Consider the following 15,890-nt stretch of genomic DNA (forward strand, 5'->3'; position numbering starts at 1 on the left):
AAAAACCCGAGGGAACGGTACAGTTTAGGGGGTGAAGAACTTATGTGCACGACAGAAGAGCGGGACTTGGGTGGGATTGTTTGTGATGATCTTAAGGTGGCCAAACAGGTTGAAAAGATGACAGCGAAAGCTAGAAGGATCCTAGGTTGCATAGGGAGAGGTATGGCCAGTAGGAAAAAGGAGGTATAGATGCCTCTGTATAAGACTCTGGTGAGATCTCATTTAGAATATTATGTACAATTCTGGAGACCTTCAAAAAGATATAAAAAGGATGGAGTCGGTCCAGAGGGAGGCTACTAAAATGGTGTGTGGTCTTCATCATAAGGCATATGGGGACAGACTGAAATATAACAATAATAATAATATATACCGCTATACCATGAAGTTCGAAGCAGTTTACAATAAAGATACGTTTAGTCAGTACATGGGATGCAAGTGGTTTACATTAAAGATTCATTCTTTGGAGGAAAGGAGGGAGAGGGGAGATACGATAGAGATGTTTAAATACCTATGTAATGTAAATGCGCATGAGTCAAGTCTCTTTCATTTGAAAGGAAACTGCAAAGAGAGGGCATAGGATGAAGTTAAGAGGTGATAGGCTCCAGAGTAATATAAGGAAATACATTTTTTTACAGAAAGTGTGGTAGATGCATGGAACAGTCTCCCAGAAGAGGTGGTGGAGACAGAGACTGTGTCTGAATTCAAGAGGGCCTGGGATAGGCACGTGGGATTTCTCGGAGAGAGAAAGGCATAATAGTTACTGCGGATGGGCAGACTAGATGGGCCATTTGGCCTTTATCTGCCATCATGTTTCTATGATTCTAAGTAGCCCAAGAGAAGCTTTCATCAGCAAGCTGAGGTCCCATGACCCAATAGGAAACTTGACGCGAGGCTTTGTCAACAGCAAGCTTTGCAGGAAGCGAACTACAGGCTGTCCAGAGACGGTCATGTTGGGCAGAAAGACACAATTGTGGTGGAATGTTGCTACTTTTTGGGGGTTTTCCTGATAGGCCACTGTGAGGCTGGGCTCCGGCCTATTGGGCTGACCCAGTAAAGCTATTCTGAAGGGATACTGCCAAAGACTCGTAAAGAGACAGAGTGGCAGGCACCATCTGCATTGGGCTCTGTTGAATTACATCATGGCCCAGCCATTACAACTGTACCCCATCGTGTATGGTACAATTTAAGACATTTTTTTCGTAAGGCATTTGGGTCTTAGATGCCCTTTGCTGTCAGACTGGATACGGATGACCTAATATGCTGCAGTGTTGGTTTCCAGATCTCCTCTGTTAACCTTTTCGTTCCTGTATTATTGCAGTTCCTTTCCCTTATAAAATTTGTAAACCGCTTTGATAGTTTTCTCTCATAAGCAGTATTTTAAGTGTGGAATAACTTTGAAACAGTCCCAGTAACAAAATGGATAACCGTAGAGCCAGACCAAAGAACTGAATCACTCCTAGCAAGATACCCAAACTGCCTTATCAAAAAATGTCAACCACACAGCTGAACCAGCACTGTGCAGAAGCTCAGAAAATGAAAAGCAACCATGCATCAACTACTTTAGAAACTGTGGTATATTAAATCCTTCATCCTATATAATCTGAATATACAATAAAATGCTGTTATGCACCTTACAGCATATAATTAGTTTGTGTGGAGTTTCACGGAAATCACAAGAGACGGGCAAACAGGGCAACCAGCCTGGGCACCATGCCCTGGTAGAAGGGTGCTATGTTGCCCTTCTCAGTCAGCTTGGGCACAATATTTTTTATCTGCCCTGTAGGGGGCAGAATCTTTCCCATAGTTGTCATGCTTGTTTAGAACCTGGGAAAGCCCCCCATCCACTCCTCCAAAATTTCAGACTTGTCACAGTTTAAAACATAAGTAAAGACTCTTCTACCGATGTACTAAATATATTTCATTGTGAAAAGTACAAATTGGTGGAATTAGCTGTTATTTTCATATATAAGGGTTATGAAATAAAATCACTGAAGACCAACAGTGGAAGCAGGAAGTTTATAGACTCACCAATGAAGGATTGGTGGCATCTCTCCTTATCCCCTCTCTGCGACCCCCCCAGAGCTCTTCTACTGGCTAACATCTATTTTTCTCCCTTCTTTCGTCTCCGGAAAGCTCAGATATAACCAACAAGTCTTTCTGTTTGGCAGGAGCTTGTCAGGGAGTGTTCACTTGGAGTTAGTCACTCCCATCTGGCAGAGATTGATCTGAGATTCTCTAGCTGTCATCAATCACTTCACCTCTGACACAGTCTGAGCTAAACAGTATACGCAACGCAGGAGAGAGCCCTGAATCAAGTTTCATACCTGCAACTAGGAAAGAATTCTTCTAGAGCTTGTTACAGGAAGATACCAAGGCTACCTGATGCCTACCAGATAAAGAAACACAGCATTACCAAGAAGACACCAACTGCTCCTTGAATCTATGTGAAAATGGAGCACACCTGTAGGATAGATGATTCGTGCTGCATAAGCAGAAAGAGCAATGGGTCAAGTCTAACAAGGACAGGAGCGTTAATCTGTGACAAAAATAACCTGGAACCTGTCGAAGCTTGTACCCAATCTCCTGCGGGCCAGTTTTTACAATCCTTTCCTCATGTTACCAGATTTGTAATTAGCCCACTTGATGCAGACGCACACATCAGTTCCTGTTTTTTGCTTTTACTGTGGACCTTCCCACCCCACCAGGCATGTAACCTCTCCTGTGTATGCAGAAGGCACTTCAGACAGTCTGAGTGAACCACACAGTGGGAACAGAACTTCCCTGTGGGCACCGACAGTAATCATGTCTGGACCCAGAAGAGAGAATCTGCAGGTGATGAATTTTCTGCGATGGCCAAAGGTTCCCAAGTTTGTCACTTGAAATGAATAACTAAATGGTTTACAATAGTATCACAATAAAAGCAAAACCAATGTCAAGTAAGAATGTTAGTGCAGAGGGATACGCATTATGCAATGATTATAACTTCACCAAGACAATCTTGAACACTCAGAGATGTCTGAACACACATTGATGTGCAAAATAGGAGGTTAATTAAGGCTTTTAGGTGTTTAATAATCTGCGTTTCAACCATTCTGAATGAGGAACATTCACTAACATAGAAACAAGATGGCCGTTAAAGGCCAAATGGCCCATCCACAGCACCATCTACTCCTCTCCCTAACAGATTCCAAGTGCCTGTCACACACTCGAATTCAGACACCGTCTCTATCTCCATTACCTCTACTGGGAGACTGTTCCACTCATCTACCATCCTAAGCCTTTCACCTCTTAAATTCATCCCATGTTCTCTCATTCTGGAGCTTCCTTTCAAATGAAAGACTTGCCACATGCACATTTACACCATGAAGGTATTTAAATGTCTCTATCATATCTCCCCTTATGAAGAAGACCACATACCGTTTTAGTAGCCTTCCTGTGGACCGACTGCATCCTTTTTATATCTTTTTGAAGGTGCGGCGTCCAGAATTGTACACAATATTCTAAATGAGGTCTCAACAGAGTCTTATACAGGGGCATCAATACTTCCCTATGCACCCTAGCATCCTTCTAGCTTTTGCTGTCACCTTTTCAACCTGTTTGGTCACTGTTAGATTACCACATAGTACGACACCCAATTCCTGTATCATTCACAACAGCCCTTCAGCAATATCGCTTATATAAATGTTAAAAAGAAAAGGCCCAAGAACAGACCCTTGAGGCACACCACTGGTAACCTCCCTTTCCTCAGAGCGATCTCCATTGATCACTACCCTCTGTCGCCTTCCACTCAACCAGTTCCTGACCCAGCCCGAGGGCACTCGGTTTATTTATTAGATATCTGTGTGGAACACTGTCAAAGGCTTTGCTAAAATCTAAATACACCACATATAGCGCACTCCCTCTCTCCAATTCTCTGGTCACCCAGTCAAAGAAGTTGATCAGATTTGTCTGACAAGATCTACCTCTAGTGAATCCATGTTGCCTTGAGTCCTGTAACATTATTCTCTGATTTAAAAGTGTTTCCATTAATTTACTTACCACAGAGGTTTACACATTCACTTACTATGAATTATTTCTACCAGACGCACGCAGCGCTGCACAGAGTCACAAAGAAGAAGAAAGCAGTCCCTGCTCCAAAGAGTTTACAAGCTGAACAGGCAAGACAGACAAACACTTCTGTATTAACATGAGAAATGTAACTAAAATACTGTTTGAAAACTGTCAGGACATCATTTGCACACACCCTTCTCTATATAGAAACTTTTGAGCAGGGTGGATATCAGTTTTTGTAGCAGGACTTGCTTATCCACTCCTACTCTACCTGAGATCATTTTTATGCCTCTATCTAACCTCATGTGCAAATTTCTTTAAGTTAGTCCCCCTTTTTTGTATCTAATCCAGGTACTCCACCTTATCAATCTATAATCAGAGGTTCCCAAGCCTGTCCTGGAGGACCCATAGCCCTAATGAATATGCATAGAGCAGATTTGCATGCCTGGCACCTCCATTATATGCAGAGCTCTCTCATGCATATTCATTAGGGCTATCCTGAAAACCCAACTGGCCTGGGGGTCCTCCAGGACAGGATTGGGAACCACCGGTCTCTATGTTACATCCACCCTATGGTGTCTATTAAGACATTTTATCTATATTGTGTTGACATTATAAGTAGCAGGAGTGAGGTTCAAAGGATGAAACCAAAGTGAGAAAACAATGACAGCTTCAACAGGGCCATGTTTCCCTAGTTACTCCTGCATCAGGAGTCCATCAACCTATGTAAAATCATGATAAAATACATAACTAATGAATGACAATACTGTACTCATTTGTAAAAATACAGATATGCCAAGGTAGAATAAAATATTGTTGAGGTTGTTTGAATAAATGTTTGACAATTAGAAAGCATGTATCAATCAATTTAATAAGAAGGGGATGACATAAGAGCAAATGATGTCTGTGAGGACAAACTTGGTTCTGACATTAGACTGAAAGAAATTAAAAATGTATTGACAGATCACTTGTATATTACCGTTCAAAGAATGATAATATAGTCTAAGTAGTCTCATGTGGTTTTACATTAAACAGTGTGACAAGGCGGTGGGTGCTGCCAGAAGGATGCTGGGCTGTATAAAGAGAGGCGTAGTCAGTAGAAGGAAGAAGGTATTGATGCCCCTGTACAGGTAGTTGGTGAGGCCCCACTTGGAGCATTGTGTTCAGTTTTGGAGACCGTATCTGGCGAAGGACGTAAGAAGACTTGAGGCAGTCCAGAGGAAGGCAACAAAAATGATAGGAGGCTTGCAGCAGAAGACATATGAGGAGAGACTGGAAGCCCTGAATATGTATACCCTAGAGGAAAGGAGAGACAGGGGAGATATGATTCAGACGTTCAAATACTTGAAGGGTATTAACGCAGAACAAAATCTTTTCCAGAGAAAGGAAAATGGTAAAACCACAGGACATAATTTGAGGTTGAGGGGTGGTAGATTCAGGGGCAATGTTAGGAAATTCTACTTTACGGAGAGGGTGGTGGATGCCTGGAATGCGCTCCCGAGAGAGGTGGTGGAGAGTAAAACTGTGACTGAGTTCAAAGAAGCGTGGGATGAACACAGAAGATTTAGAATCAGAAAATAATATTAAAGATTGAACTAGGCCAGTTACTGGGCAGACTTGTACGGTCTGTGTCGGTGCATGGCCGTTTGGAGAAGGATGGGCAGGGGAGGGCTTCAATGGCTGGGAGGGTGTAGATGGGCTGGAGTAAGTCTTAACAGAGATTTTGGCAGTTGGAACCCAAGCACAGGACCGGGTAAAGCTTTGGATTCTCGCCCAGAAATAGCTAAGAAGAAAAAAAAAAAAAAATTTAAATTGAATCAGGTTGGGCAGACTGGATGGACCATTCGGGTCTTTATCTGCCGTCATCTACTATGTTACTATGTATTAAACTTGATGACCAACAAAAATATTTACATTTTATAGAGTTTTACAATTCATTCGATAGTTGATAGAACATAAACCCCCTCTTCGACGCTCATAACTGAATGGACGTTGGAGCATTTGCCACGCGGCACTCGACTGCACAACTTTGTAAAAGAGTGCCCAAACTAACTGCACCATGGATTGCGCAATGGAGCGAAGTCAGGATGCAAAAAAAGTGTCTTGTATCAAGTGAGGATATATAAAATCTGTACATTAAAGTGTAATGTCCTAAAACATATAAATGGAACCATAATACCAACCTCGCTCCAATGCAACACCATAAACGATCCTACCATTATCCTTTGGCTCAAACAACAGAGGCAGAAATATTAAAGACTGAGAGGCGATTTGATAGAGAAAACTCCGTCACCGTTTTCCTCTCCACCACCTCTCTCGGGAGCGCATTCCAGGCATCCACCACCCTCTCCGTAAAGTAGAATTTCCTAACATTGCCCCTGAATCTACCACCCCTCAACCTCAAATTATGTCCTGTGGTTTTACCATTTTCCTTTCTCTGGAAAATGAGAAGACTGAGAGGCGATTTGATAGAGACTTTTAAAATATTAAAAGGAATGGATGAAATAGACCAAGAAGCAGCATTACTAACATTTTCAGATGTGACACGGACAAGAGGTCATAGACTGAAACTGGGTGGCAGCAGGTTCAGGACGAATGCCAGAAAGTTCTGTTTCTCACAACGAGTGGTGGGCGCTTGGAATTCTCTTTCTGAGGATGTTGTGGCGGAGACTACTCTTTGGGGTTTCAAGCGCAAGTTGGATATACACCTTCTTGCAAATCATAGAGGGATATGGTAATTTCAGGTTTTCATAATAGAGAACCTAAACGGGCCAACGCGTGAGCGGATCGCCGGACTTGATGGACCTCGGTCTGATCCGGTGAGGGCATTTCTTATGTTCTTATGTTCTTAAGCAGCAGCAGCTATAATGTGTACTGTTCTTTGGATATTTTTTCCTGATGAAACTGTCTATTGCCCACATTCAGACGGTTCTTGGTGTCTGGTGCGCCTTGAATTCATTTATTCAAAAACGCGGTGAATAAAGGCTAGTAATTAAACCCATAGCCCAAACTGCCTGCTAATGTGTGTACTTAAGTCAGAAATGAGCTTCTCTTTTGCTGTCTTTCAGATCAAGTTTTATTTCAAATTTGATAAAACGCTTATATAAAAATTTTCTGAGCAATGTATATCAATAAAAATACTTTGAACATCACAAACTGGAAGGTAGGGCAAAAGGGAAGAACTACATGCGAGACCAAATCACTGGCACGCACTTTCCCTTTGTCTCGCCCTCCTTCTGACTCTCATATATTTTGTCCCCTATAAATGCTTCGTGGCACTCCCTTTCTGACTCTCTCCCTACCATTCACTCATTCTACTATTATGAATGAAACTAAGGGATAGGAATGAGGCCAATTCTATTCCTCTCCTGGCTCTCTTATTGACCGATTCCTCAGAAATAGCCTTCTGGTGTTTTTCCACTGCAGGCTGACAGGGTGGGGAACTCAAAAGAAGAGAGAGCCAGCTTGGAATGTAAATTACCGGATGACGCTGTATCCATGCTATGAGAGGCTCAGGACTCAGCCCTGTCACATGCTCCATGTACAGAGCCTCCTGCTGTCACCACACCTCCACTATGAAAAGATCAGAGCTCAGTTCCAATCTGAACTTCTTGCTCTCATTAGACCTTCTCAAGTGAGAAGCTCAGGACTTACTCGGCCCTTTCAAAAATTAATGGGTGCCGATATAAGACCTTCTTAGATAGGACCCAGGCATTTCAAGCTGGTAGGCAACAATCTTGGTTAGGTAAATGTATTCAGCAAGCTATGTTATCTGAAATTAATTAAGACCACTTTGTTTCATAAGTTTATTACTTAGTGAGTTTTATTAGTGAAATTCTATTTTACAAATATTTGTATTTTTTTACTGTATTATTGTATTTCGCTGATTGTCCAACTCTTTTTAGTGTAAACCACCTAGAACAGGGGTGTCCAACCTTTTGGCTTCCCTGGGTCGCATTGGCTGAAAAAAATGTTTCTGGGGCCGCACAAATGCGCAAACGCTACAGCAAGACAGAGGAGGGAGCTGGCAAGACGGTAAACACCCGGGGGCAGCAGAGGAAAACACTGCATCACCCTCGACCGAAGCCACATAAAATACTTCACAGGGCCGCAGGTTGGACACCCCTGACCTAGAACTTTTGGTTATGGCGGTATAAAAGAATAAAGTGATTATTATTATTCAATGTCACTACATCTGTCCAGTGAGAGTCTCCGGACTCTGCCCTGTCACATTCACATGTTCAGAGCCCCTCCAGAAGCGGCCCGAGTTGGGGGGGGGGGGAGGGGAAGAAACGAGGTTTGTGTGTGGGCGGAGCAGGGGCCACACATTCACTTTTTTTAATGAAGAAATCTGGTAACCCTAAAGATACATCCTTTTGCATAGCGGCTGTCCGTTTTAGACAAGACCTTAGCAACAAAACAACAAATGTCTCTGGCAGCATCAAATCTAGGCTAATAGCCTACTTTTCCGAGGCTGCTTTTAACTCCCTTATAAAGTACCTATGTCTGTGTTTTATCATTCCCTCTGTGAGAAATTCCCTAACCCCTGTTTGTCTGTTTCTTTTTAATTTGCATTAATAATTACAATTACAACCCTAACTACTTTACACTAATATCCCTCCCTCCCATCCGCTACAGAGAACAACTACAAGAAATTATTTTAGGCAAAAAAATATGCAACTTTTGCCTTCCAAAGCAACTAAGCATTTACAAGGAAAAAATTCCACCAATTGATATTAAATGAGATCTTAAGGCCAAAGAGACCTTGTGTCTCAGCTGGGTGGAATGAGCCACATCAGGAAAGAGCAGAATCTTTAGACCACAAAAGGACGGCTCTTTAGTGCAGAAATAAGCCTTCCTTACCAAACACTCTTGTCTAAATCAGATAAAATGTAGCTCTTTTGAAAGTATTATCCTGAGCATCTTCCAAATCTAAGGCTGGGGATTTCAGGGCCACTCAAAACATCAACTCCCAATACCTGCACATTTGTAGGAATATAATACATTCTAGAGAGAAATTTCTTTAGCATTTGGAAGTTTCAAGGTATCAGAGAAATATTGTCTAAGCAGCATTTCTGGTGATATGAAATGCAGGTTTTCAGCTCTAGATTGATTTTCCATTAATTCTAATTTCCTAAGAAGTACTAAACTGTCTTTAATAGCAGACTGTGACCCTCATGGATCTTAACCTGAATGGCAGCCCTGCTCCTTCCTGGTGCATTCTGGGATGCACTGGGAGAAGCCTACGGTCCCAATTGGCTCAGGCACTTAAGATACCTCCCAGTGCATCCCAGAATGCACTGGGAGGGGGAAGGGCTGCCATTTTAAAGAGGCAGCCCATCAGGGAGGAGGGAATGGACAGCCACGCACCGTTATCAGCACTTCCTTTTGAGTCAGCTCTTAGTGGCATTGGATATATTGGAACAAATCCCCTAGCACAGGGGTAGAGAACTCCGGTCCTTGAGAGCTGTATTCCAGTCGGGTTTTCAGGATTTCCCCAATGAATATGCATGCGATCTATTTGCATGCACTGCTTTCAATTCATATTCATTGGGGAAATCCTGAAAACCCGACTGGAATATGGCTCTCGAGGACCAGAGTTCCCTACCCCTGCTCTTGCACCAAGATCCTCCAGGATAACAGGCTGCATGTTCGGGGCACACAAACTTCTCCCTCTATTTTGATTGTAAGCTCTATTGAGCAGGGATTTTTCTCTTACACATTTAATGTACAGCGTTGCATATCTAGCAGTGCCATAGAGAATAAGCAGGTAGTTGCACCCTGAGGCATCTCCTACTCCTGAAATCCCACTTGTTTGGGCTGTTTTACAAGCCTTTGTGACCCCAGGGTCTTCCCCTCTGGCTGCCAATCGTGTTAATGACTATAACCATTTTAAAGGAAGCAATTCTTTTCCTCCAGGAATATGAAGAATATAATTTATGAGAACCGCCCTTCTGAAACAAGAAAGGGCTGAATCCAGGAAGAAACAGCCCTTGAGGAAGAAAAGTGGGCTGGATCCACATGGATCAGTGGTCTCAAACTCGCAGCCCGCCAGCCACTATTTTTCTCATAATCACAAAAGTAAAATAAAACAGGGAGAAGAGGCCCAGTTTCTCTAATCTTTCGCTGTACGGCAGCTCCTCCTTAACCATCTTAGTCGCTCTTCTCTGGACCCTTTCAAGTAGTACCCTGTCCTTCTTCATGTACGGCGACCAGTGCTAGACACAGTACTCCAGGTGAGGGCATACCATGGTCCGGTACAGCGGCATGATAACCTTCTCTGATCTATTCGTGATCCCCTTCTTTATCATTCCTAGCATTCTGTTTGCCCTTTTTGCTGCCGCCGCACATTGTGTGGACGGCTTCATCGACTTGTCAATCAGAACTCCCAAGTCCCTTTCCTGGGAGGTCTCTCCAAGTACCGCCCCGGACATCCTGTATTCGTGCATGAGATTTTTATTACCGACATGCATCACTTTACACTTATCCACGTTGAACCTCATCTGCCATGTCGATGCCCATTCCTTGAGCTTGATTATGTCAATACATTCCTCTTTTTTTACCTTTGTTTTCTGGAGATTTTTTTCCATCAAGTTGGTTTGTTTCTCTTTTTTTCTGCAAATTCTTGGTTCCTCCAACCATGGCCCAGCATTTCTCTCTTCTGTCCTGGATCAATCACCCTCTTTTTCCCCTCCCCACCTATGCACAGCATTACTTCCTTTCTCCTCCACCCCATGTGCACCATAGTGGAGACAGAGACTGCCTGAATTCAAGAGGGCCTGGGATAAGCACGTGGGATCTGCGGATGGGTAGACTAGATGGGCCATTTGGCCTTATCTGCCATCATGTTTCTATCCCTCTCTCTCATTCCCTCCTTTGCTGCAAAGGGAGTGGGGTGAGAGAGAGATCCAGGACACTTCTCTCCCGTCACATCCAACATTTCTCTCTCTCTCATCCCCAGACCATGTGCATTTTTCCTTCTTCACCCCTCTCCAGCACCACGCCACATCTCTTTCTCCATTCCCTCTGCTACCATGTTCAACATTCTTCCCTCTTGCATCCCTTTCCATGTGTCCCAGTTACCTCTCCACCACCACATCCAACATTTCTCCCTCATCTCTCCCAGCACGTCCAAAATTCCCTCCCTATACCCAGTTCTCCTTTTTCTTCCTTTCCTTATTGCACATCTCATGCTTAACAATTCTCTTTTTATTCCCTCCCTACCTCCAACCTGTCACAAGTTCATGCCCCTTCTCTCCCGTGTCCCAATGTGATCCTTTCCTCCATTCTGTCGTTTATGCCTCCCCTTTCTTTCTATTCTTTGTCCCAAGTGCGTGTCCCCCTCCTGCGGGTGTGTACCTGTGTTCTGGCCAGCTTTTAGATATCCAGGTAGGACTCCTTCCCCTTTCTTCCAGTTACACTTGTTTCTTCACAAAGCCACATCTGGGAGGAGGGGGCCTACTTGAATATCTGAGGTCAGCAGACAGGTACACTGTAGGAACCCCACAAAAAGTGCTTCCATTCCTGCAGGATACCCGTGACTCCAGAATTTGTTGGTGCAGTTCTCTAGTAAGAACTGCAGGATCCTGGCAGATTGTGCTTTTCATGGGCAAGGAGGGCTGGATCCTGATGATTCCAACCTTGTTGATGGTAAAGGGTGATGAATGCAAGCGGATACTGCTCTTCTTAGGGTTAGGACTACTGGATCCTGCTCTCGATGAGCAAGCAGGGCTGGTACTTCTGATTACAGCTTTATTGATAGTGAAGGAGAGTGTGGTGCACTGCTTAGAGCTATAGCCTCAATACCCTGAGGTTGTGGGTTCAAACCCCATGCTGATCCTTGTGACCCTGGGCAAGTCACTTAATCTTCCACTGCCCCGGGTACATTAGAGACTGTAAGTCAACTGGGACAGATAGGGAAAAATGCTTGAGTACCTGTCTATAAACTACTTTGAATGGAGTTACCATACTGGGACAGACTGAAGGTCCATCAAGGTCAGTATCCTGTTTTCCACAGTGGCCAACCCAGGTAACAACTCCCTGGCAAGATGAGGAATAAAACAGATTTTATGCTGTTTATCCTAGGACTAAGCTGTGGATTTCCCCCAATTCATCTTAAGAATGGCTTATGGAATTTTGTTTTAGGAAATTAACTAAACCTTTTTTTTTTTTAAACCCTGCTAAGCTAACTGCTTTCACCACATTCTTTAGTAACAAATTCCAGAGTTTAATCACACATTGAGTGAGGAAATATTTTCTCTGGTTTATTTTAAATCTATTACTTAGTGGTTTCATTGCATGCCCCCTAGTATTTTTGGAAAGAGTAAACAAGCGATTCACATCTACCCTTTCCACTCCACTCAGTATTATATAGACCTCTATCATCTCTTCTCCAGACTGAAGAGTCCTAGCTGCTTTAGCTTTTCCTCATAAGGAAATCATGCCATCCCTTCTCTGTACCTTTTCTAATTCCATGCACTTTTTGAGGTGCAGCTATTTGCTTTCTCAATTGCTGCCACACAATGAGTTGAGGGTTCAACGTATCAACGATGCCACCCCGATCCTTCTCCTGAGTGGTGACTTCCCACATGGAACCCTGCATAAAGTAGCTTTAGTTTGGGTTCCCCTTTCCCACATGCATCACTTTGCACCTGTTCACATTAATCATCTGCCATTTTGATGGCCAGTGTCCCAGTCTCACAAGGTTCTCTTGCGATTTTTCATGATTCTCTCGTCACTTAACAACTTTGTGTCATCAGCAAATTGAATTATACCATTATTCTCATCTCTAGATCACTGGTAAATATTAAAAAGCAATGGTCCCAGTACAGACCCTTGGAGAACCCCATTATTTACCCTTCTCCGTTGAGAATATTGACCATTTAACTCTATGTTTTCTATCTTTTAACTGGATCTTAAGCCATGTTTCCGGCCTTATAAGTGGTGAAGGGTGCTGAATCCAGGTGGATACAACCCTTCTTGGGGTGGACTGCAGGATCCTGACATAGGGAGAAGTATGGCCAGTAGCAGAAAGATCTAATTTAGAATATTGTGTAAAATTCTGGAGACAGCACTTTCAAAAAGATATCAAAAGGATGAAGTCAGTCCCGAGGAAGGCTACTAAAATTGTCAGTGGTCTTCATCATAAGGCATATGGGGACAGGCTTAAAGATCTCAATATGAATACTTTGGAGGAAAGGCGAGAGAGGGAAGATATGAGAGATGTTTAGATACCTATGTGGCAAGTCTCTCATTTGGACAGAAGCTCTGGAATGAGAAGTGCATAAAATGAAATTAAGAGGTGATAGGCTCAGGATTAATCTAAGGAAATAATTTTTTTTACAGAAAGGTGGTAGATACATGGAATAGTCTCCTGGTACAGATGGTGGAGACAAAGATTGTGTCTGAATTCAAGAAAGCGTGGGATAGCTCAAGGGATCTCTTAGGGAGAGGAAGAGATGGTGGAAGTTGCGGCTCAGGAGTGATATGATAGAGATCTATAAAATAACGAGTGCAGTGGAAAGGGTATGAATCGCTTGTTCACTCTTTCCAAAAATACTAGGACCAGAGGGCATGCGATGAAGCTACAAAGCAGATGTAAAAGAAACCAGAGAAAATATTTCTTCACACAACGTGTAATTAACTCTGGAATTTGTTGCTGGAGAATGTAGTGGGTTTTAAAAAAGGCTAAGAGAAGTCCGTAGGCCATTATTGAGATGGCTTGGGGAAATGTACTGCTTATTCCTAAAATAAGCTGCATAAGATCTTTTTACTACTTGGGACCTGGGTTAGCCACTGTTGGAAAAATTCTTATGGGAAGCCAGGATGGACCATTTGGCCTTTTTCTGCCATCCTGTTTCTATGAGGACTTCTGGATCCTATACTTTTAGAGGGGAAGAAGTGCTGGATTCTGGTGGATCCTGGAAAATCCTGTGCTGTTGGTAGGGAAGAAGTGCGGGATACAAATGTTTCCAGCCTTTCTGGTGGGAATGGGAGCGGAGGGGAGGGAGAAACTGCTGGATCCTATACTTTTGGTGCAGGAGTGTTGGATTCTGGTGGATCCTTTGCTTTTTGTGGTGAAAGAGGGCTTGTGTAGGAGTTTCCAGGCTTACTGATGGGGAAGAGAGGTAGGGATTCTCTTACAAGTACTTCCTTATTCCAAAAAAGGCAGGGGTGATGCATGCCATCCTAGACTTGAGGGCCCTGAACAACTATGCTATGTTAATCAGGTTTTCTATTCAGTTTAAGGTCAGATTTGGGTCAGTTATCTGGTCAAAGAAAAGTGCAGGAAGGTTTCCCTGGGCTCCCTTCTCCAAATGATTCAGGAACAAGATTGGCACATACATCCTTGCACTTCCAAGTCACAGGAAGTTTCAGGTGGGTACCCTTTGGCCTCACGCCAGCTCCCATGGTCTTTACCAAATGTCCAGTAGAGGCGCAGCATCGCCACACAGACTGGGTGTCCATGTGTTTCCTTACCTGGATGACTGGCTGGTGGAGAGCCTGTCAAAGGAGGCTGCTCATGAATCAATGCAGAGAACTATTCGGGTGTTAAAGTTAGTGTGGTAGGTTAAAATGAACCCTAAGTCCAATCTGACCCCAGCGCAACGACTGGAATTCATAAGAACAGTGCTAGAGTGCAAGGCTGAGGTTTTCTTCCTAATAGGCACTCTGCTCCATACCTTATTTAAGTGTTTATATACCACTTAAAGCCTATGTGGATTACATTCAGGTACTCAAGCATTTGAGGTTACTGGGCCACATGGCATCTGCAGTTCATATTAATTTCCTGAAGCTCTGGGCTATCTGGAATGTTCTAAAAGCTTTCAGAAATCAGCTAGTCAACAAAATTGCCCAAATTCTGACAAGACAACCAAGTTGCAAAATACACCACCAAGTAAGGGGGAAAAGTTCCTCCCCTCTGTGTCAGGAGGCCCCAGCATGCAGTTTGCTTGTGTGTTAATTTTTTTGGATTACACTAGTGTGGCACCCCTTGGTGAATCTTGTTGCCACGCCATTCAACCACAAAATCCCTCAGTAATGTTCCAGGCTCCTGCCACATGAAAAGACTAGCATCAGATGCCTTTATCATGCGTTGTGGGACAGGTCTCCTGTACGCGTATCCTCCCATACCTCTTTTAAGGAAGATTTTGCTGAAACTCAAGCAGGACAAGGGGAATCATATACCATATTGGCCAATGAGGATTTGGTTCTTTCTACTTCTGGAACTTTCATTCAAGGAACCATGTAGATTGGATTGTTTTCCAGCTCTCATCACTCAAGCTAAGGGGTATCTTCTACATCCCAATCTCCACTCTCTGGCCCTCACAGCCTGGATGCTAAGAGTTTGCCCCCTTGCAACTGTCAAGAGTATGTCAAAATACTGAAAGGAATCGACAAAATAGAGCAGAGAAGATTATTTACACTGTCCAATTTGACACGGACTAGAGGACATGGAATGAAGCTGAGGGGGGACAGGTTCAGGACTAATATCAGGAAGTTCTGCTTCACTCAGAGAGTGGTTGACACCTGGAATGCCCTCCCAGAGGAGATTATTGCGGAATCGACCGTCCTAGGCTTCAAGAGCAAACTAGATGCATATCTCCTTAAGAGAGGCATATAAAGATATGGTGGACTATAAATTACGCCAGGTGTACACCTGGCGGGGCCTCCGCGTGTGCGGATCGCCGGACTTGATGGACCGAAGGTCTGATCCGGTGATGGCAGTTCTTATGTTCTTATGTCTCCAGGGTTCTGCAGATTTCCAGGAAAGATTCCACTAAGAGATGTTATTCTTTTAAATGGAGGAGGTTTGCCCTTCTGGTGTGCAGGCAAGTCCT

General features: G+C 43.5%; 1 protein-coding gene across 4 annotated transcripts in view; it reads right to left on the reverse strand.

Annotated features, from left to right (window-relative positions):
* PLEKHG6 (pleckstrin homology and RhoGEF domain containing G6) overlaps positions 1-2,156 on the reverse strand; it is a 37,641-nt gene extending 35,485 nt beyond the window's left edge. For all 4 annotated transcript variants that reach the window (XM_033925111.1, XM_033925110.1, XM_033925108.1 and 1 more), the window contains exon 1: positions 2,029-2,156. The gene's annotated coding sequence lies outside the window, so the exon portion shown is untranslated. The remainder of the gene's footprint in view (positions 1-2,028) is intronic.
* Positions 2,157-15,890: the final 13,734 nt, after the last annotated feature.

The sequence above is a fragment of the Geotrypetes seraphini genome, chromosome 16 (assembly GCF_902459505.1).
Source record: "Geotrypetes seraphini chromosome 16, aGeoSer1.1, whole genome shotgun sequence".
NCBI classification, from domain to species: domain Eukaryota; kingdom Metazoa; phylum Chordata; class Amphibia; order Gymnophiona; family Dermophiidae; genus Geotrypetes; species Geotrypetes seraphini.